Genomic DNA, 19,457 nt, shown 5'->3' with positions numbered 1-19,457 from the left:
AGCCCCTCGGGTCCCTCCTGCTGCCCACGATAAAAATCTTGTTCTTGCTTCCCAAGAGACCAGGCTTAGAGCAGACTCACCACAGCTCTCACTGCCGCCCCGCTGACCATGGGTAAGTTGGGTGGCTCACGGCGAGGGGGGCACGGGGACCCTGAGGTTTGTCCTTTCTGCCCTCTGCTCCTGGGCATCTGCAGGGCTGAAGGAGGGTGGGGCTGGGAGAGCTGCTCCTGCCCCTGAGACTCTGTCCTGTAGGGCAAAGGGGCTGGGATCCAGCCAGGAGGAGCTTTGGTACCCACACTCCTTCTTATCTCTCATTTCTCTTCCTAGCCTTAGTTCCAATTGCCATTATTGGCGGTGCGGGACTCATCATAGGAGTTTCAGTTGCAGGTGAGTTCTGGCATGGTTTAAGCAGTGTTTGGGTTTCACCTGGGGACCTGTTGAGAGGGAAGGGGCAGCACTGGCCACAGCCTGGAATCCTGCCTGCCCTGCTGCTGCAGCCCTGCACACTGTTCCTCTCCTGCCACCCATGGGTGTCCCCATCCCTGCACCCCCAGCCCTCGCTCCCTGCTCTTGTCCCTGGGTGTTTTCGGGGAGGGCGGTTCTGGGGCTGGTGGCAGGGGGAGATGTGGGTCACAGAGAGCCCCCTAACACTGCTCTGCCCTCCCTGCAGGAGGAATAAAACTAGTGAAAAAGCTCATCAGGAAAGTCAAAGGTGTGTATTTCTGTATTGGTGAGTGGGGACGGCACGAGTGCTGGGCTGCACTGGGTGGGAACACGGGGCTGCAGCTGGGCTTACTCTGAAGCCCAAGCAGCCCTTGAAGCCCTCCCTGGCCTGAAGGTGTCTGCTGTGTGGCAAGAACTCCTGTGTCCAGTGGCAGCAGTGGCCAGAGACAGAAAGGGAGAGCAGAAAGGGGTTGGATGTGGCCAGGGAGCAGAACTTGCTCCAGGCCAACACTGGTACAGACCAAAGGGATCCTCGCTGGAGAGACATTGCTGCTGTCCCAGCCTTGTGCTTGTCCATCAGCAGGCAGCCTCGATGCTGCAGGGAAATGACACTCCTGCCTTTATAGGGGGAAAATAGAAGGGCCAGGCCTGAAAACCGCAGTCAAAGCCATGGTGGCTGGAGAAGAACACCTGCTTACCACTACCAGTGATCACAAACAGATTTGCTTCCTTCCAAGCACCATGATGCGTGTCTTCCCACTGCAGCAACTGGAAAGCCCCTGCTGACCTCCCCATGTGCTCCTTCCACAGATTCGGGTTGCCTTGAACCATAAATGCTTTGAAAACTTAATAAAAGTGCATTGGAGGAGCGTGTGTGTGTGGTGATTCTTGGTGTGTGTGGTGGCTCCGGGAGCTGCCCCACACGTGGACATTTGCCGTGCTCCAGGAAGGGGTTGCAGCAGGCAGTGTCTGCCAGCAATGGTTGGAGTCTTGGGGGTGGCACTGAGCAGACTCTGGTGCCTGTGTGTGCAGAGAGCTGGGCTGGGCATGTGAGGCTGTGCTTGGCACCCGGGGCTCCTTGCAGGGAGCTGTGGCGCGTGTGGCCACGGCTCCTGCTGCTGTCACGGCAAAGGAGGTGGGCAGGGGCGTGGGGCTGAGGGAGGTGGGTGCCCCCTGTGCTGGCCCAGCTGCACCAACCTTCAGCCACTGCTGTGGCACAGGGACAGATGTGGGGATGTGGAGTTTGGGGTTCCTGGGGTGTTCAGGGGGGCAGGGGAACGAGTTGGGTGTGTGCAGGGAGTGGGAGAAAGGGGGTGCAGAGTGGGGCTCTGGCTGGATTCTGAGGCTGGACAGGAGCAGGCACAGCGGCTGCAGCTCTGCTCTCCGCACTGCCCGGGGCCCCCGCCACAACCGCGGAGTTTCACGGCTCGGGAAAGGCCCCGTGAGGGCACAGCAGCCCTGGCACAGGGCTGAGGAGCCCCGGCCCGGCGCCTCCTTCCCCTCAGCTCCCGCACCGCCCGTCCCGGGAGAGAGGGGTGAAAGGGCTCCCTGAGGGGACAGCCCCAGGGTCCGACCCCGAGGACAGGAGAGCGCCAATCCTCCCTTAGCAGGGGGAGCAACATGGAGCGTTAAGGAGAAAGTGAAACTGAGCGAGCTATTTCAGTACTTCTCGAAAACCAGCTGACCCACCCATGCCCTTGCTGGCCCGAAATTTCCGCCCCCCCTTGGCCCCTCAGAGAACAGCAGACACGCAAGAGGTTGGTGGTGTGCAGTGCCGCGGTCCCACGGTGGGTGTTTGGGGACAGCAGCCTTTCTCTGAGGGAGGGACAGTAACGGGGATCTGCTCTCCTCGCTGCACCAGCGGAGCGGACCCCAGTCTCTGAGACTGGCAGGAGTCAGGGTAGGTCTGAGGCGTCTCTTCTTGTGAGGGGAGGGGGCGTCCTGCTGTGTGGGAGAGGGGTGGCTGGGGGCGATCGTGAAGGGCAGCAGAGCCCCTCGGGTCCCTCCTGCTGCCCACGATAAAAATCTTGTTCTCGCTTCCCAAAGGACCGGGCTTAGAGCAGACTCACCACAGCTCTCACTGCTGCCGCACCGACCATGGGTAAGTTGGGTGGCTCACGGGGAGGGGGCACGAGATCTGACGTGAGACAGATAGGATGGGGCACGGGGACCCTGAGGTTTGTCCTTTCTGCCCTCTGCTCCCGGGAATCTGCAGGGCTGAAGGAGGGTGGGGCTGGGAGAGCTGCTGCTGCCCCCGGGCCCCTGCCACACCGGGCGCAGGGGGCTGGGATCCAGCTCGGAGGACCTTTAGTGGCCACACTCCTGCTCATCTGTCATTCTCCTTCTTAGCCTTGCTTCAGTTTGCCATTATTATCATTGCGGGACTCATCATAGGAGCTGCAGTGGGAGGTGAGTGTCTGGCATGAGTTATGCCGTGTTTGGTTACACTTCGGGAGCTGCTGGGAGGGAAGGGGCAGCACTGGCCACAGCCTGGAATCCTGCCTGCCCTGCTGCTGCAGCCCTGCACAGTTCCTCTCCTGCCACCCATGGGGTGTCCCCGTCCCTGCACCCCCAGCCCTCGCTCCCTGCTCTTGTCCCTGGGTGCTTTTGGGGAGGGTGGTTCTGGTGGTGGAGGCAGGGGGAGATGTGGGTCACAGAGAGCCCCCTAACGCTGCTCTGCCCTCGCCACAGGAGGAACAGCAGCAGCAATGAGCCACAAGAGGAATGCCAATGGTGCGTATTTCAGTGTTGGGGAGTGGGGAGGGCAGGGGGCTGGGCTGCACTGGGTGGGAACACGGGGCTGTACCTGGGCTTACTCTAAAAACAAAGCAGCCCTTGAAGCCCTCCCTGGTCTGAAGGTGTCTGCTGTGTGGCAAGAACTCCTGTGTCCAGTGGCAGCAGTGGCCACAGACAGAAAGGGAGAGCAGAAAGGGGTTGGATGTGCTCAGGAGCAGAACTTGCTCCAGGCCAACTCTGGTACAGACCAAAGAGATCCTCGCTGGAGAGACATTGCTGCTGTCCCTGCCTTGTCCTTGTCCATCAGCAGGCAGCCTCAATGCTGCTGGGAAATGACACTCCTGTCTTTTTAGGGGGAAACCGAAGGGCCAGCCCTGAAGGCAGCGGCCAAGGCCATGGTGGGCGGAGCACACCTGCTTACCACTACCAGTGATCACAAACAGATTTGCTTCCTTCCAAGCACCATGATGCGTGTCTTCCCACTGCAGCAACTGGAAAACCCCTGCTGACCCCAAGCTGCCCCTTTCACAGATTTGGATTGCCTTGAACCATAAATGCTTTGAAAGCTTAATAAAAGTGCATTGGAGGGGTGTGTGTGTGTGGTGATGCTTGGTGTGTGTGGTGGCTCAGGGAGCTGCCCCACACGTGGGCATTTGCCGTGCTCCAGGAAGGGGTTGCAGCAGGCAGTGTCTGCCAGCAATGGTTGGTTTCTTGGGGGTGGCACTGAGCAGACTCTGGTGCCTGTGTGTGCAGAGAGCTGGGCTGGTGATGGGAGGCTGTGCTTGGCACCCGGGGCTCCTTGCAGGGAGCTGTGGCGCGTGTGGCCACGGCTCCTGCTGCTGTCACGGCAAAGGAGGTGGGCAGGGGCGTGGGGCTGAGGGAGGTGGGTGCCCCCTGTGCTGGCCCAGCTGCACCAACCTTCAGCCACTGCTGTGGCACAGGGACAGATGTGACGATGAGGAGTTTGGGGTTCCTGGGGGGTTCAGGGGGGAAGGGGAACGAGTTGGGTGTGTGCAGGGAGTGGGAGGAAGGGGGTGCAGAGTGGGGCTCTGGCTGGGTTCTGAGGCTGGACAGGAGCAGGCACAGCGGCTGCAGCTCTGCTCTCCACACTGCCCGGGGCCCCCGCCACAACCGCGGAGTTTCACGGCTCAGGAAAAGCCCCGTGAGGGCACAGCAGCCCTGGCACAGGGCTGAGGAGCCCCGGCCCAGCGCCTCCTTCCCCTCAGCTCCCGCACCGCCCGTCCTGGGAGAAAGGGGTGAAAGGGCTCCCTGAGGGGACAGCCCCAGGGTCCGACCCCTGAGGACAGGAGAGCCCCAGTTCTCCTTTAGTAGAGGCAGCAACATGGAGAGTTAAGGAGAAAGTGAAACTGAGCTAACGGTTTTAGAATTTCCCGAAAATCATCTGACCCACCCATGCCCTTCCTGGCCGGACCTTTCCGCCCCCCCTTTGGCCCCTCAGAGAACAGCAGACACGCAAGAGGTTGGTGGTGTGCAGTGCCGCGGTCCCACGGTGGGTGTTTGGGGACAGCAGCCTTTCTCTGTGGGAGGGACAATAACGGGGATCTGCTCTCCTCGCTGCACCAGCGGAGCAGCCCCCGAGCTCGGGAAGGTGCAGAAGTCAGGGTGGAGCTGAAAGGTGTCTGCTTTAAAAGTGGGGGGCGTCCTGCTGTGTGGGAGAGGGGTGGCTGGGGGCGATCGTGAAGGGCAGCTGAGCTCTTCGGGTCCCTCCTGCTGCCCACGATAAAAATCTTGTTCTTGCTTCCCAAGAGACCAGGCTTAGAGCAGACTCACCACAGCTCTCACTGCTGCCGCACCGACCATGGGTGAGTTGGGTGGCTCACGGGGAGGGTGTCACGGACCCTGACGTGGGACGGATGAGATGGGGCACGGTGACCCTGAGGTTTGTCCTTTCTGCCTTCTGCTCCCGGGAATCTGCAGGGCTGAAGGAGGGTGGGGCTGGGAGAGCTGCTGCTGCCCCCCGTCTCTTGCCCTGATGGCCACAGGGCGCTGAGCTCACACTCCTGCTCATCTCTCATTTTCTTTCTTACCCTTACCTCCAGGTTTGTTTTCATTCATTGTGGGACTCGTCATAGGAGCTGCAGTTGCAGGTGAGAGTCTGGCACAGGATGAGCAGTGTTCGGGTTTCACTTGTGATGCTGCTGGGAGGGAAGGGGCAGCACTGGCCACAGCCTGGAATCCTGCCTGCCCTGCTGCTGCAGCCCTGCACACTGTTCCTCTCCTGCCACCCATGGGGTGTCCCCGTCCCTGCACCCCCAGCCCTCGCTCCCTGCTCTGGTCCCTGGGTGCTTTTGGGGAGGGTGGTTCTGGTGGTGGAGGCAGGGGGAGATGTGGGTCACAGAGAGCCGCCCAACGCTGCTCTGCCCTCCCTGCAGGAGTAACAGCAGTAGTAAGACGTCACAACAGGAATGCCCAAGGTGCGTATTTCAGTGTTGGTGAGTGGGGAGGGCAGGGGGCTGGGCTGCACTGGGTGGGAACACGGGGCTGTACCTGGGCTTACTCTAAAAACAAAGCAGCCCTTGAAGCCCTCCCTGGTCTGAAGGTGTCTGCTGTGTGGCAAGAACTCCTGTGTCCAGCAGTGGCCAGAGACAGAAAGGGAGAGCAGAAAGGGGTTGGATGTGGCCAGGGAGCTGAACTTGCTGCAGGCCAACTCTGGTACAGACCAAAGAGATCCTCGCTGGAGAGACACTGCTGCTGTCCCAGCCTTGTGCTTGTCCATCAGCAGGCAGCCTCGATGCTGCAGGGAAATGACACTCCTGTCTTTTTAGGGGGAAACCGAAGGGCCAGCCCTGAAGGCAGCGGCCAAGGCCATGGTGGGCGGAGCACACCTGCTTACCACTACCAGTGATCACAAACAGATTTGCTTCCTTCCAAGCAGCCTGATGCGTGTCTTCCCACTGCAGCAACTGGAAAGCCCCTACTGACCCCCAGCTGCCCCTTCCACAGATTCGGGTTGCCTTGAACCATAAATGCTTTGAAAACTTAATAAAAGTGCATTGCAGGAGCGTGTGTGTGTGGTGATGCTTGGTGTGTGTGGTGGCTCAGGGAGCTGCCCCACACGTGGGCATTTGCCGTGCTCCAGGAAGGGGTTGCAGCAGGCAGTGTCTGCCAGCAATGGTTGGTTTCTTGGGGGTGGCACTGAGCAGACTCTGGTGCCTGTGTGTGCAGAGAGCTGGGCTGGTGATGGGAGGCTGTGCTTGGCACCCGGGGCTCCTTGCAGGGAGCTGTGGCGCGTGTGGCCGCGGCTCCTGCTGCTGTCACGGCAAAGGAGGTGGGCAGGGGCGTGGGGCTGAGGGAGGTGGGTGCCCCCTGTGCTGGCCCAGCTGCACCAACCTTCAGCCACTGCTGTGGCACAGGGACAGATGTGACGATGAGGAGTTTGGGGTTCCTGGGGGGTTCAGGGGGGCAGGGGAACGAGTTGGGTGTGTGCAGGGAGTGGGAGGAAGGGGGTGCAGAGTGGGGCTCTGGCTGGGTTCTGAGGCTGTACAGGAGCAGGCACAGCGGCTGCAGCTCTGCTCTCCACACTGCCCGGGGCCCCCGCCACAACCGCGGAGTTTCACGGCTCGGGAAAAGCCCCGTGAGGGCACAGCAGCCCTGGCACAGGGCTGAGGAGCCCCGGCCCGGCGCCTCCTTCCCCTCAGCTCCCGCACCGCCCGTCCCGGGAGAGAGGGGTGAAAGGGCTCCCTGAGGGGACAGCCCCAGGGTCCGACCCCGAGGACAGGAGAGCCCCAGTCCTCCTTTAGTAGAGGCAGCAACATGGAGAGTTAAGGAGAAAGTGAAACTGAGCGAGCGGTTTTAGAATTTCCCGAAAATCATCTGACCCACCCATGCCCTTCCTCGCAGGATCTTTCCGGCCTTTGTTCGCCCCTCAGAGATAAAGAGACTCGCAGGAGGTTGGTGGTGTGCAGTGCTGCGGTCCCACGGTGGGTGTTTGGGGACAGCAGCCTTTCTCTGAGGGGGGGACAATAACGGGGATCTGCTCTCCTCTCTGCACTGGCAGAGCAGACCCCAATCTCTGAGACTGGCAGGAGTCAGGGTGGGATTGAGGGGCCTCTGCTTTAAAAGTGCGGGAGAGTCGTGCTGTGTGGGAGAGGGGTGGCTGGGGGCGATCGTGCAGGGCAGCAGAGCCCCTCGGGTCCCTCCTGCTGCCCACAATAAAAATCTTGTTCTTGTTTCCCAAAGGACCAGGCTTAGAGCAGACTCACCACAGCTCTCACTGCTGCCACACCGACCATGGGTAAGTTGGGTGGCTCACGGGGAGGGGGTCACGGGCCCTGACGTGGGACGGATAGGATGGGGCCCCTGAGGTTTGTCCCTTCTGCCCTCTACTCCTGGGCATCTGCAGGGCTGTAGGAGGGTGGGGCTGGGAGAGCTGCTGCTGCCCCCGGGCCCCTGCCCTGCTGGGCACAGGGCGCTGAGCTCACACTCCTGCTCACCTCTCATTTTCTTTCTTACCCGTACCACCAGGTTTGTTTTCATTCTTTGCGGGACTCCTCATAGCAGCTGCAGTTGGAGGTGAGAGTCTGGCACAGGATGAGCAGTGTTCGGGTTTCACTTCGGGAGCTGCTGGGAGGGAAGGGGCAGCACTGGCCACAGCCTGGAATCCTGCCTGCCCTGCTGCTGCAGCCCTGCACACTGTTCCTCTCCTGCCACCCATGGGGTGTCCCCATCCCTGCACCCCCAGCCCTCGCTCCCTGCTCTGGTCCCTGGGTGCTTTTGGGGAGGGTGGTTCTGGTGGTGGTGGCAGGGGGAGATGTGGGTCACAGAGAGCCCCCTAACCCTGCTCTGCCCTCCCTGCAGGAATAACAGCAGTAGTAAGACGTCACAACAGGAATGCCCATGGTGCGTATTTCAGTGTTGGTGAGTGGGGAGGGCAGGGGGCTGGGCTGCACTGGGTGGGAACCAGGGCTGCACCTGGATTTACTCAGAAGCCCAAGCAGCCCTTGAAGCCCTCCCTGGTCTGAAGGTGTCTGCTGTGTGGCAAGAACTCCTGTGTCCAGCAGTGGCCAGAGACAGAAAGGGAGAGCAGAAAGGGGTTGGATGTGGCCAGGGAGCAGAGCTTGCTCCAGGCCAACAGTGGTAGAGACCAAAGAGATCCTTGCTGGAGACACATTGCTGCTGTCCCAGCCTTGTCCTTGTCCATCAGCAGGCAGCCTGGATACTTCTGGGAAATGACGTTTCTGTCTTTATAGGGGGAAACCAAAGGGCCAGCACTGAAGACAGCGGCCAAGGCCATGGTGGGCGGAGAAGAACACCTGCTTACCACTACCAGTGACCAGAAACAGATTTGCTTCCTTCCAAGCAGTCTTCCCACTGCAGCAACTGGAAAACCCCTGCTGACCCCCCCCATGTGCTCCTTTCACAGATTTGGATTGCTTTGAACCATAAATGCTTTGAAAGCATAATAAAAGTGCATTGCAGGAGTGTGTGTGTTTGGTGATGCTTGGTGTGCGTGGTGGCTCTGGGAGCTGCCCCACACGTGGACATTTGCCGTGCTCCAGGAAGGGGTTGCAGCAGGCAGTGTTTGCAGCCTTGCTCTCTGTGCCCCTGCACAGCCAGGGGCTGCCTCCCTCTGAGCCCTGCCAGTCCTGCCAGTCCCTGGGACCCCTCCAGTGCTGCAGCAAATCCTCAGAGCAGCATTCACTGCACTGCAGGGCCGGCAGTGCCCCAGGGCTTCAGTGGGTGCATCTCTGCAACCTCAGGCTCAGGACACACACTCAGTTTGATGTGGGGTGGGACAGGGCTGCTGCTCCTGTGACAGACACGCTCTGTCCCAGCACTGCTGTTGGGCTGGGGACTTGTCTTTGGTCCTGGGAGCTGTGTCTGGGCTCCTGAGGGTGGGATCCCTGGGGATGAGCCCTGTCGGAGCTCCCGCAGTGCTGGAGGAACATTCTGGAGGTTGCATGGCTGTGGTGGCAGCCACAGCATTGTCTGCCAGCAATGGTTGGTGTCTTGGGGGTGGCACTGAGCAGACTCTGGTGCCTGTGTGTGCAGAGAGCTGGGCTGGTGATGGGAGGCTGTGCTTGGCACCCGGGGCTCCTTGCAGGGAGCTGTGGCGCGTGTGGCCACGGCTCCTGCTGCTGTCACGGCAAAGGAGGTGGGCAGGGGCGTGGGGCTGAGGGAGGTGGGTGCCCCCTGTGCTGGCCCAGCTGCACCAACCTTCAGCCACTGCTGTGGCACAGGGACAGATGTGGGGATGTGGAGTTTGGGGTTCCTTAGGGGTGAAAGGGTGCAGGAACGAGTTGGGTGTGTGCAGGGAGTGGGAGGAAGGGGGTGCAGAGTGGGGCTCTGGCTGGGTTCTGAGGCTGGACAGGAGCAGGCACAGCGGCTGCAGCTCTGCTCTCCACACTGCCCGGGGCCCCCGCCACAACCGCGGAGTTTCACGGCTCGGGAAAAGCCCCGTGAGGGCACAGCAGCCCTGGCACAAGGCTGAGGAGTCCCGGCCCGGCGCCTCCTTCCCCTCAGCTCCCGCACCGCCCGTCCCGGGAGAGAGGGGTGAAAGGGCTCCCTGAGGGGACAGCCCCGGGGTCCGACCCCCGAGGACAGGAGAGCCCCAATCCTCCTTTAGTAGAGGCAGCAACATGGAGAGTTAAGGAGAAAATGAAACTGCGCGAGCCGTTTCTGATCTTGTGGAAAACCAGCAGATCCGGCCCTGCCCTTCCTGGCAGGATCTTTCCGGCCTCTCTCTGCCCCTCAGAGATAAAGAGACGCGCAAGAGGTTGGTGGTGTGCAGTGCCGCGGTCCCACGGTGGGTGTTTGGGGACAGCAGCCTTTCTCTGAGGGAGGGACAATAACGGGGATCTGCTCTCCTCGCTGCACCGGCAGAGCAGCCCCCGAGCTCAGGGCAGGAGTCAGGGTGGGGCTGAGGGGTCTCTTCCTGTGAGGGGAGGGGGCGTCCTGCTGTGTGGGAGAGGGGTGGCTGGGGGTGCTCGTGAAGAGCAGCAGAGCCCCTCGGGTCCCTCCTGCTGCCCACGATAAAAATCTTGTTCTTGCTTCCCAAAGGACCAGGCTTAGAGCAGACTCACCACAGCTCTCACTGCTGCCGCACCGACCATGGGTGAGTTGGGTGGCTCACGGGGAGGGGGGCACGGGATCTGACGTGAGACAGATCAGGGGGCACGGGGACCCTGAGGTTTGTCCCTTCTGCCCTCTGCTCCCGGGCATCTGCAGGGCTGAAGGAGGGTGGGGCTGGGAGAGCTGCTGCTGCCCCCGGGCCCCTGCCCTGCTGGGCACAGGGGGCTGGGCTCCAGCTCGGAGGACCTTTAGTGGCCACACTCCTGCTCTTCTGTCCTTTTCCTTCTTATTTGCAGTTGACGCTTCCCTTGTATTAGCGGGTGCTTTCGTAATTTTTGCATTCGTGGCTGGAGTTACAATTGTAGGTGAGAGCCTGGCACGGGTTGAGCAGTGTTTGGGTTTCACTTCGGGAGCTGCTGGGAGGGAAGGGGCAGCACTGGCCACAGCCTGGAATCCTGCCTGCCCTGCTGCTGCAGCCCTGCACACTGTTCCTCTCCTGCCACCCATGGGGTGTCCCCGTCCCTGCACCCCCAGCCCTCGCTCCCTGCTCTGGTCCCTGGGTGCTTTTGGGGAGGGTGGTTCTGGTGGTGGAGGCAGGGGGAGATGTGGGTCACAGAGAGCCCCCTAACGCTGCTCTGCCCTCCCTGTAGCTGTGATAAATGGTCGGAAGATGTCCATCAAAGTAAAGAGGTCTCGCGCGGGATCTTTTGAGTTCGGTTTTGACGTTGGTGAGTGAAGAGGGCAGGGGGCTGGGCTGCACTGGATGGGAACACGGAGCTCCAGCTGGCCTTACTCTGAAACCAAAGAAGCCCTTGAACCCCTCCCTAGTCTGAATGTGCCCAAACTGTGGGAAAGGGATCAATCCCAATGTGGTAGGAAGATCCAGGACCTCCTTGGGGGAGGGGTCAGTGCTGAGGACATCAGGAACTGTGCAGGCAGGTGTCTGCTCTGTGGTAAGATCTCCTGTGTCCAGTGACAGCAGTGGCCAGAGACAGAAAGGGACAGCAGAAAGGGGTTGGATGTGGCCAGGGAGCAGAGCTTGCTGCAGGCCAGCTCTCTGGTACAGACCAAAGAGATCCTCGCTGGAGAGACATTGCTGCTGTCCCAGCCTTGTGCTTGTCCCAAACGGGCAGCCTCGATGCTCCTACAATATCTCACTTATGCCTTTGCAGAGGGGAAAAAAACGACCTGACTCTGCCCTCCAAGCTGCAGCTGAATGCATTATGGCACAGAAACAACGTCCTATGTTCAATGCAACGGAGCAAAATCAAGATTCCTACCTTCCAAGAAACCTGGTTCATCCTCAAACGGCAGGTGCTGGAAAGCCAAATCCTTCCCAGACCTTCTGATTTCAATGGTTTGGATTCATTTTACTCATAAAATCTTGTTAAACAATAAATGAACAATGCCAGTGTGTGTGTGGTGATGCTTGGTGTGCGTGGTGGCTCCGGGAGCTGCCCCACACGTGGGCATTTGCCGTGCTCCAGGAAGGGGTTGCAGCAGGCAGTGTTTGCAGCCTTGCTCCCTGTGCCCCTGCACAGCCAGGGGCTGCCTCCCCCTGAGCCCTGACAGTCCTGCCAGTCCCTGGGACCCCTCCAGTGCTGCAGCAAATCCTCAGGGCAGCATTCACTGCACTGCAAGGCTGGCAGAGCCCCAGGGCTTCAGTGGGTGCATCTCTGCAGCCTCGGGCTCAGGACACACACTCAGTTTGATGTGGGGTGGGACAGGGCTGCTGTTCCTGTGACAGACACGCTCTGCCCCAGCACTGCTGTTGGGCTGGGGACTTGTCTTTGGTCCTGGGAGCCGTGTCTGGGCTCCTGAGGGTGGGATCCCTGGGGATGAGCCCTGTGGGAGCTCCTGGGGTGCTGACATCACCATGCTCATCCTGGGGGGAGTATGGCTTGCACCTCAACTCTGGGGGCTTTAGCGATCTGCTTTATGGGTGGGATTTTTTTGACTGGGGTTCTTTTTTGTGCATTTTCTTTTGGGACTTGGTGACTCTGGGGCCTTTTCAGTCTGGGAGCCTGCAAGTCTTGTGGTTTTGCTTTGGCTCCAGCATGCACAGAGTCTTTGCTTCTTTGCCTTTGCTCTAGACAGATTTTTGTCCTTTTTGCCTTGACTCCTGTTTGCCTTCTGGCTCTTCTGCCCTCGCGGGCTCTTGCTCGCCCTAGCGTCTGTCCCGCCCTGTGTCCCTGACCGCCGCCCCGCCGCTCCATCCCTGTGCTCTTGCCTGAGCCCCGGCCCGGCCCTGCCCGCCCGGTCCAGCCCGCCCGGTCCAGCCCGCCCGGTCCAGCCCGCCCGGTCCAGCCCACCCTGCGGTGCCGCTCGCAGCCCTCCTGCCCCGGGAGCTGCCGCTCTCTCACCGCGGGTCAGTCCAGGGTTGGGCAGCGAGCACATCCCGCGTGCTGCGGCACGGACCGCACTGCCCGACCTGCTGCTGGGTAACTCCCGATTTTTGTCTCTGGCTTCTTCCTCTCTCTCTCCTCCCATTCCTTTTCCATTTTCCTTTCTCCTCCTCTGTCTCTTCTAGCACTTTTTAGCTGGGTAACATCTTTGTTTTTTCATTATCAATAAATGGTTTTCAGATGCACTGTTGTCTCAGTTGACCTAATTGCATTCCAGACTATCTATTTTCAAAAGACTTCCTTGCAGTTTCCCACAGTGGAAAGCCACAGGCTGCTTGCAGGGACAACCCCATGGTCCAAAGTCCTGGAGATGGGGGAACCCCAGCCCTGCCCAGCAGAGACAGCAGCATCAAGAGCTGATGAGAACGAAAGTGAAACTCAGTGATTGAGCAATTTCTCCTGAATTACCCATCCTGATATCCCCTGTTGGGATCTTTCCTGCACCACTTTGACCCTCAGAGCACAGTGCACACATGGTTGGTTGGTGGTGTGGGGTGCTGTGCTCCCATGCTGGGTGTTTGGGGACAGCCCCCTTTCTCTGAGGGGGGGACAATAACAGGGCTCAGCTCACCCCATTGCACCGGTGTAGAGAGAGAGATAAAATTGAGTTCCAGGCTGTGGGACACACCTGCAGAGTGCCATGGGAGCACAGAGAAGCTTTATCTCTGCTGACCTTGGGAGGAAATGCCATGTGGTGTGTGCCCTAGGAAAAGGAACGTGCCACAATCATCGACATGCTTGATCACCCCTTAGAAGAACATTAAGAAAGCGTGTTGCTGATGTGGCAATGTGTGATAGGTCACTGAGTGAAAAAAAACCTATAAGGAAATACTGGGATTTGAAGAGGGGTATAAAACCAGCTCCTTTCTCTCACTAAATGATTCAGTACCCTTGTGGGTCTGAGTCTGCACCTCCTTCATTTACACACCTGCAGAGCAGCCAGGTAGCTCTGGGCCGGGCAGGAGGCAGGGCTGGGGCTGAGGGGTCTCTTCTTTATGGGGTGGCCGGGTTTTCCTGGGTGGGAGTGGGGTGGCCGGGTATGATCCTGCAAGGTGGCAAAGCCCTGCTGACCTCACCTGCAGCCCACGGTAAAACATCCTGTTCTTGATTCCCAAAGGACCAGGCTTGAGCAGAGACATCACAGCTCTCGCTGCTGCCGCACCGACCATGGGTAAGTTGGGTGGTTCTTGGGGAGGTGGGCACGGGCCCTGACGTGAGACAGATGGGATGGGACATGGAGACCCTGGGGTTTGTCCCCTCTGCCCTCTGCTCCTGGGCATCTGCAGGGCTGAAGGAGGGTGGAGCTGCGAGAGCTGCTGCTGCCCCCGGACCCCTGCCCTGCTGGGCACAGGGGGCCGGGATCCAGCTGGAAGGACCTTTAGTGGCCGCACTCCTGCTCATCTGTCATTTTCCTTCTTATTCTTACATCCAGCTGCGCAGGTATTCCTTGTGGGAATCGCCATAGTCCTTGCATATTTCGGTGAGAGTCTGGCACGGGTTGAGCATTGTTCCGGTTCAATTGTGATGCTGCTGGGGGGGAAGGGGCAGCACTGGCCACAGCCTGGAATCCTGCCTGCCCTGCTGCTGCAGCCCTGCACACTGCTCCTCTCCTGCCACTCATGGGGTGTCCCCGTCCCTGCACCCCCAGCCCTCGCTCCCTGCTCTGGTCCCTGGGTCCTTTTGGGGAGGGCGGTTCTGGTGGGGTTGGCAGGGGGAGATGTGGGTCACAGAGAGCCCCCTAACGCTGCTCTGCCCTCCGTGCAGCAGGATGATGGCGTCAGAGGGAGAATGGCTATGGTGCGTATTTCAGTGTTGGGGAATGGGGAGGGCAGGGGGCTGGGCTGCACTGGGTGGGAACACGGGGCTGTACCTGGGCTTACTCTGAAGCCCAAGCAGCCCTTGAAGCCCTCCCTGGTCTGAAGGTGTCTGCTGTGTGGCAAGAACTCCTGTGTCCAGTGGCAGCAATGGCCAGACACAGAAAGGGAGAGCAGAAAGGGGTTGGATGTGGCCAGGGAGCAGAACTTGCTGCAGGCCAACACTGGTACAGACCGAAGGGATCCTTGCTGGAGAGACACTGCTGCTGTCCCTGCCTTGTGCTTGTCCATCAGCAGGCAGCCTCGATGCTGCTGGGAAATGACACTCCTGTCTTTTTAGAGGGAAACCAAGGGTATGGTGGCCAGGGAAGATCTCCTCCTCATCACTACCAGCCATGACCAGAAACAGATTTGCTTCCTTCCAAGCAGCCTGATGCGTGTCTTCCCACTGCAGCAACTGGAAAGCCCCCGCTGCCCCCAAGCTGCCCCTTCCACAGATTTGCATTGCCTTGAACCATAAATGCTTTGAAAGCTTAATAAAAGTGCATTGCAGGAGTGTGTGTGGTGATGCTTGGTGTGTGTGGTGGCTCCGGGAGCTGCCCCACACGTGGGCATTTGCCGTGCTCCAGGAAGGGGTTGCAGCAGGCAGTATTTGCAGCCTTGCTCCCTGTGCCCCTGCACAGCCAGGGGCTGCCGCCCTCTGAGCCCTGACAGTCCTGGCAGTCCCTGGGACCCCTCCAGTGCTGCAGCAAATCCTCAGGGCAGCATTCACTGCACTGCAGGGCTGGCAGAGCCCCAGGGCTTCAGTGGGTGCATCCCTGCAGCCTCGGGCTCAGGACACACACTCAGTTTGATGTGGGGTGGGGCAGGGCTGCTGTTCCTGTGACAGACACGCTCTGCTCCAGCACTGCTGTTGGGCTGGGGACTTGTCTTTGGTCCTGGGAGCCGTGTCTGAGCTCCTGAGGGTGGGATCCCTGGGGATGAGCCCTGTGGGAGCTCCCGCGGTGCTGAAGGAACATTCTGGAGGTGCATGGCTGTGGTGGCAGCCACAGCAGTGTCTGCCAGCAATGGTTGGTGTCTTGGGGGTGGCACTGAGCAGATTCTGGTGCCTGTGTGTGCAGAGAGCTGGGCTGGGGATGTGAGGCTGTGCTTGGCACCCGGGGCTCCTTGCAGGGAGCTGTGGCGCGTGTGGCCACGGCTCCTGCTGCTGTCACGGCAAAGGAGGTGGGCAGGGGCGTGGGGCTGAGGGAGGTGGGTGCCCCCTGTGCTGGCCCAGCTGCACCAACCTTCAGCCACTGCTGTGGCACAGGGACAGATGTGGGGATGTGGAGTTTGGGGTTCCTGGGGGGTTCAGGGGGGCAGGGGAACGATTTGGGTGTGTGCAAGGAGTGGGAGAAAGGGGGTGCAGAGTGGGGCTCTGGCTGGGTTCTGAGGCTGGACAGGAGCAGGCACAGCGGCTGCAGCTCTGCTCTCCACACTGCCCGGGGCCCCCGCCACAACCGCGGAGTTTCACGGCTCGGGAAAAGCCCCGTGAGGGCACAGCAGCCCTGGCACAAGGCTGAGGAGTCCCGGCCCGGCGCCTCCTTCCCCTCAGCTCCCGCACCGCCCGTCCCGGGCACAAGGGGTGAAAGGGCTCCCTGAGGAGACAGCCCCAGGGTCCGACCCCAGAGGATGGGAGAGCGCCAATCCTCCCTTAGCAGAGGGAGCCACATGGAGAGTTAAGGAGAAAGCAAAACTGTGTAAGTGGTTTCAGAACCCTCTCGAAAATCTGCTTACTGCACGCAACATAGCTCGACCTTTCTGGCTCCCCTTGGCCCCTCAGAGAACAGCAGACACGCAAGAGGTTGGTGGTGTGCAGTGCTGCGGTCCCACGGTGGGTGTTTGGGGACAGCAGCCTTTCTCTGAGGGGAGGACAATAACGGGGATCTGCTCTCCTCTCTGCACTGGCAGGGCAGAGCAGACCCCAATCTCTGAGACTGGCAGGATCCTGGGCTGGGGCTGAGGCATCTCTGCTTTTAAAGTGCAGTGGTGGCCTGCTGGGTGGGAGAGGGGTGGCTGGGGGTCATCGTGCAAGGCAGTAAAGACCCACTGACCCCACCTGCTGCCCACGATGAAAATCTTGTTCTTGCTTCCCAAGAGACCAGGCTTAGAGCAGACTCACCACAGCTCTCACTGCTGCCGCACCGACCATGGGTAAGTTGGGTGATTCATGAGGTGGTGGGCACAGGATCTGATGTGGGACAGATGGGATGGGACACAGGGACCCTGAGGTTTGTTCTTTCTGCCCTCTGCTCCCGGGCATCTGCAGAGCAGAAGGAGGGTGGGGCTGGGGAGAGCTGCTGATGCCCCTGGTCCCCTGCCCTGCCGGGCAGAGGGGGCTGAGCTCACACTCCTGCTCATCTCTCATTTTCTTTCTTACCCTTACCTCCAGATGGCTTCTCATTCATTGCGGGACTCATCATAGGAGCTGCAGTTAGAGGTGAGAGTCTGGCACAGAATGAGCAGTGTTTGGGTTTCACTTCGGGAGCTGCTGGGAGGGAAGGGGCAGCACTGGTCACTGCCTGGAATCCTGCCTGCCCTGCTGCTGCAGCCCTGCACACTGTTCCTCTCCTGCCACCCATGGGTGTCCCCATCCCTGCACTCCCAGCCCTCACTCCCTGCTCTGGTCCCTGGGTCCTTTTGGGGAGGGCGGTTCTGGTGGTGGTGGCAGGGGGAGATGTGGGTCACAGAGAGACCCCTAACGCTGCTCTGCCCTCCCTGCAGGAACAACAGCAGGAGCAATGAATCACAACAGGAATGCCCATGGTGCGTATTTCAGTGTTGGTGAGTGGGGAGGGCAGGGGGCTGGGCTGCACTGGATGGGAACCAGGGCTGCAGCTGGGCTTACTCTAAAAACAAAGCAGCCCTTGAAGCCCTCCCTGGTCTGAAGGTGTCTGCTGTGTGGCAAGAACTCCTGTGTCCAGTGGCAGCAGTGGTCAGAGACAGAAAGGGAGATCAGAAAGGGGTTGGATGTGCTCAGGAGCAGAGTTTCCTGCGGGTGAACTCTCTGGTACAGACTGAGGAAACCCTTGCCACTACTGCCCCGTAGAAGTCACTGACTGTCCCAGCCTTGTGCTTGTCCATCAGCCGGCAGCCTCGATGCTTCTGGGAAATGACACTTCTGTCTTCCTAGGGGAAAACCGAAGGGCCAGCCCTGAAGGCAGCGACCAAGGCCATGGTGGGCGGAGAAGAACACCTGCTTACCACTACCAGTGATCACAAACAGATTTGCTTCCTTCCAAGCAGCCTGATGTGTCTCTTCCCACTGCAGCAACTGGAAAGATCCTGCTGACCCTGCCATGTGCTCCTTTCACAGACTTGGATTGCCTTGAACCATAAATGCTTTGAAAGCTTAATAAAAGTGCATTGGAGGAGTGTGTGTGTGTGGTGATGCTTGGTGTGCGTGGTGGCTCCGGGAGCTGCCCCACACGTGGGCATTTGCCGTGCTCCAGGAAGGGGTTGCAGCAGGCAGTGTCTGCCAGCAATGGTTGGTGTCTTGGGGGTGGCACTGAGCAGACTCTGGTGCCTGTGTGTGCAGAGAGCTGGGCTGGTGATGGGAGGCTGTGCTTGGCACCCGGGGCTCCTTGCAGGGAGCTGTGGCGCGTGTGGCCACGGCTCCTGCTGCTGTCACGGCAAAGGAGGTGGGCAGGGGCGTGGGGCTGAGGGAGGTGGGTGCCCCCTGTGCTGGCCCAGCTGCACCAACCTTCAGCCACTGCTGTGGCACAGGGACAGATGTGGGGATGTGGAGTTTGGGGTTCCTGGGGGGTTCAGGGGGGCAGGGGAACGAGTTGGGTGTGTGCAGGGAGTGGGAGAAAGGGGGTGCAGAGTGGGGCTCTGGCTGGGTTCTGAGGCTGGACAGGAGCAGGCACAGCGGCTGCAGCTCTGCTCTCCACACTGCCCGGGACCCCCGCCACAACCGCGGAGTTTCACGGCTCGGGAAAAGCCCCGTGAGGGCACAGCAGCCCTGGCACAGGGCTGAGGAGCCCCGGCCCGGCGCCTCCTTCCCCTCAGCTCCCGCACCGCCCGTCCCGGGAGAAAGGGGTGAAAGGGCTCCCTGAGGAGACAGTCCCTGGGTCCGACCCCCGAGGACAGGAGAGCGCCAATCCTCCCTTAGCAGAGGGAGCAACATGGAGAGTTAAGGAGAAAGTGAAACTGAGCGAGCTATTTCAGTACTTCTCGAAAATGACCCACCCTCGAAGCTGACCCACCCCTGCCCTTCCTGGCCCGAATTTTCCGCCCCCACTTTTGCCCCTCAGAGAAAAACAGATGCGCAAAGAGGTTGGTGGTGTGCAGTGCCGCGGTCCCACGGTGGGTGTTTGGGGACAGCAGCCTTTCTCTGAGGGGGGGACAATAACGGGGATCTGCTCTCCTCGCTGCACCGGCAGAGCAGTCCCCGAGCTCGGGAAGGTGCAGGAGTCAGGCGGCGCTGAGGGGTCTCTGCTTTAAAAGTGCGGGAGAGTCGTGCTGGGTGGGAGAGGAGTGGCTGGGGGCGATCGTGAAGGGCAGCAGAGCCCCTCGGGTCCCTCCTGCTGCCCACGATAAAAATCTTGTTCTTGCTTCCCAAAGGACCGGGCTTAGAGCAGACTCACCACAGCTCTCACTGCTGCCGCACCGACCATGGGTAAGTTGGGTGGCTCACGGGGAGGGGGGCACGGGATCTGACGTGGGACAGATAGGATGGGGCACGGGGACCCTGAGGTTTGTCCTTTCTGCCCTCTGCTCCTGGGCATCTGCAGGGCTGAAGGAGGGTGGGGCTGGGGAGAGCTGCTGCTGCCCCCGGGCCCCTGCCCTGCTGGGCACAGGGGGCTGACCCCACACTCCTGCTCATCTCTCATTTTCCTTCTTAGCCGTACCTCCAGTTGCTTTTGCATTCCTTGCGGGATTCGCAGCAGGAGCTGTAGTTAGAGGTGAGAGCCTGGCACGGGTTGAGCAGTGTTTGGGTTTCACTTGGGGAGCTGCTGGGAGGGAAGGGGCAGCACTGGCCACA

The 19,457-nt window shown here is 60.3% G+C and overlaps 3 long non-coding RNA genes across 4 annotated transcripts; all 3 read left to right on the top strand.

Annotated features, from left to right (window-relative positions):
- Window positions 1-9,469: 9,469 nt before the first annotated feature.
- Window positions 9,470-11,623, top strand: LOC134561870 (uncharacterized). Of its 2 annotated transcripts, none has more exons than XR_010082992.1 (5): window positions 9,470-9,916; window positions 10,201-10,255; window positions 10,509-10,577; window positions 10,863-10,940; window positions 11,385-11,623. It is a non-coding gene; the product is annotated as an uncharacterized LOC134561870 (long non-coding RNA). The 2 variants fall into 2 exon arrangements; XR_010082991.1 differs by having other exon boundaries at window positions 9,473-9,946.
- A 1,799-nt stretch (window positions 11,624-13,422) lies between these two features.
- Window positions 13,423-14,986, top strand: LOC134561684 (uncharacterized). The gene is made up of 5 exons (XR_010082961.1): window positions 13,423-13,560; window positions 13,735-13,788; window positions 14,050-14,097; window positions 14,382-14,414; window positions 14,772-14,986. It is a non-coding gene; the product is annotated as an uncharacterized LOC134561684 (long non-coding RNA).
- Window positions 14,987-15,794: 808 nt separating this feature from the next.
- On the top strand, window positions 15,795-17,845 carry LOC134561871 (uncharacterized). The gene is made up of 5 exons (XR_010082993.1): window positions 15,795-16,304; window positions 16,569-16,624; window positions 16,863-16,910; window positions 17,195-17,236; window positions 17,604-17,845. It is a non-coding gene; the product is annotated as an uncharacterized LOC134561871 (long non-coding RNA).
- The last annotated feature ends 1,612 nt before the right edge of the window (window positions 17,846-19,457 follow it).

This window comes from Prinia subflava, chromosome 24, assembly GCF_021018805.1.
Source record: "Prinia subflava isolate CZ2003 ecotype Zambia chromosome 24, Cam_Psub_1.2, whole genome shotgun sequence".
Lineage (NCBI taxonomy): Eukaryota > Metazoa > Chordata > Aves > Passeriformes > Cisticolidae > Prinia > Prinia subflava.
Note: the sequence above shows the minus strand (reverse complement) of the source record. Positions and strands in the feature narration are given on the sequence as shown.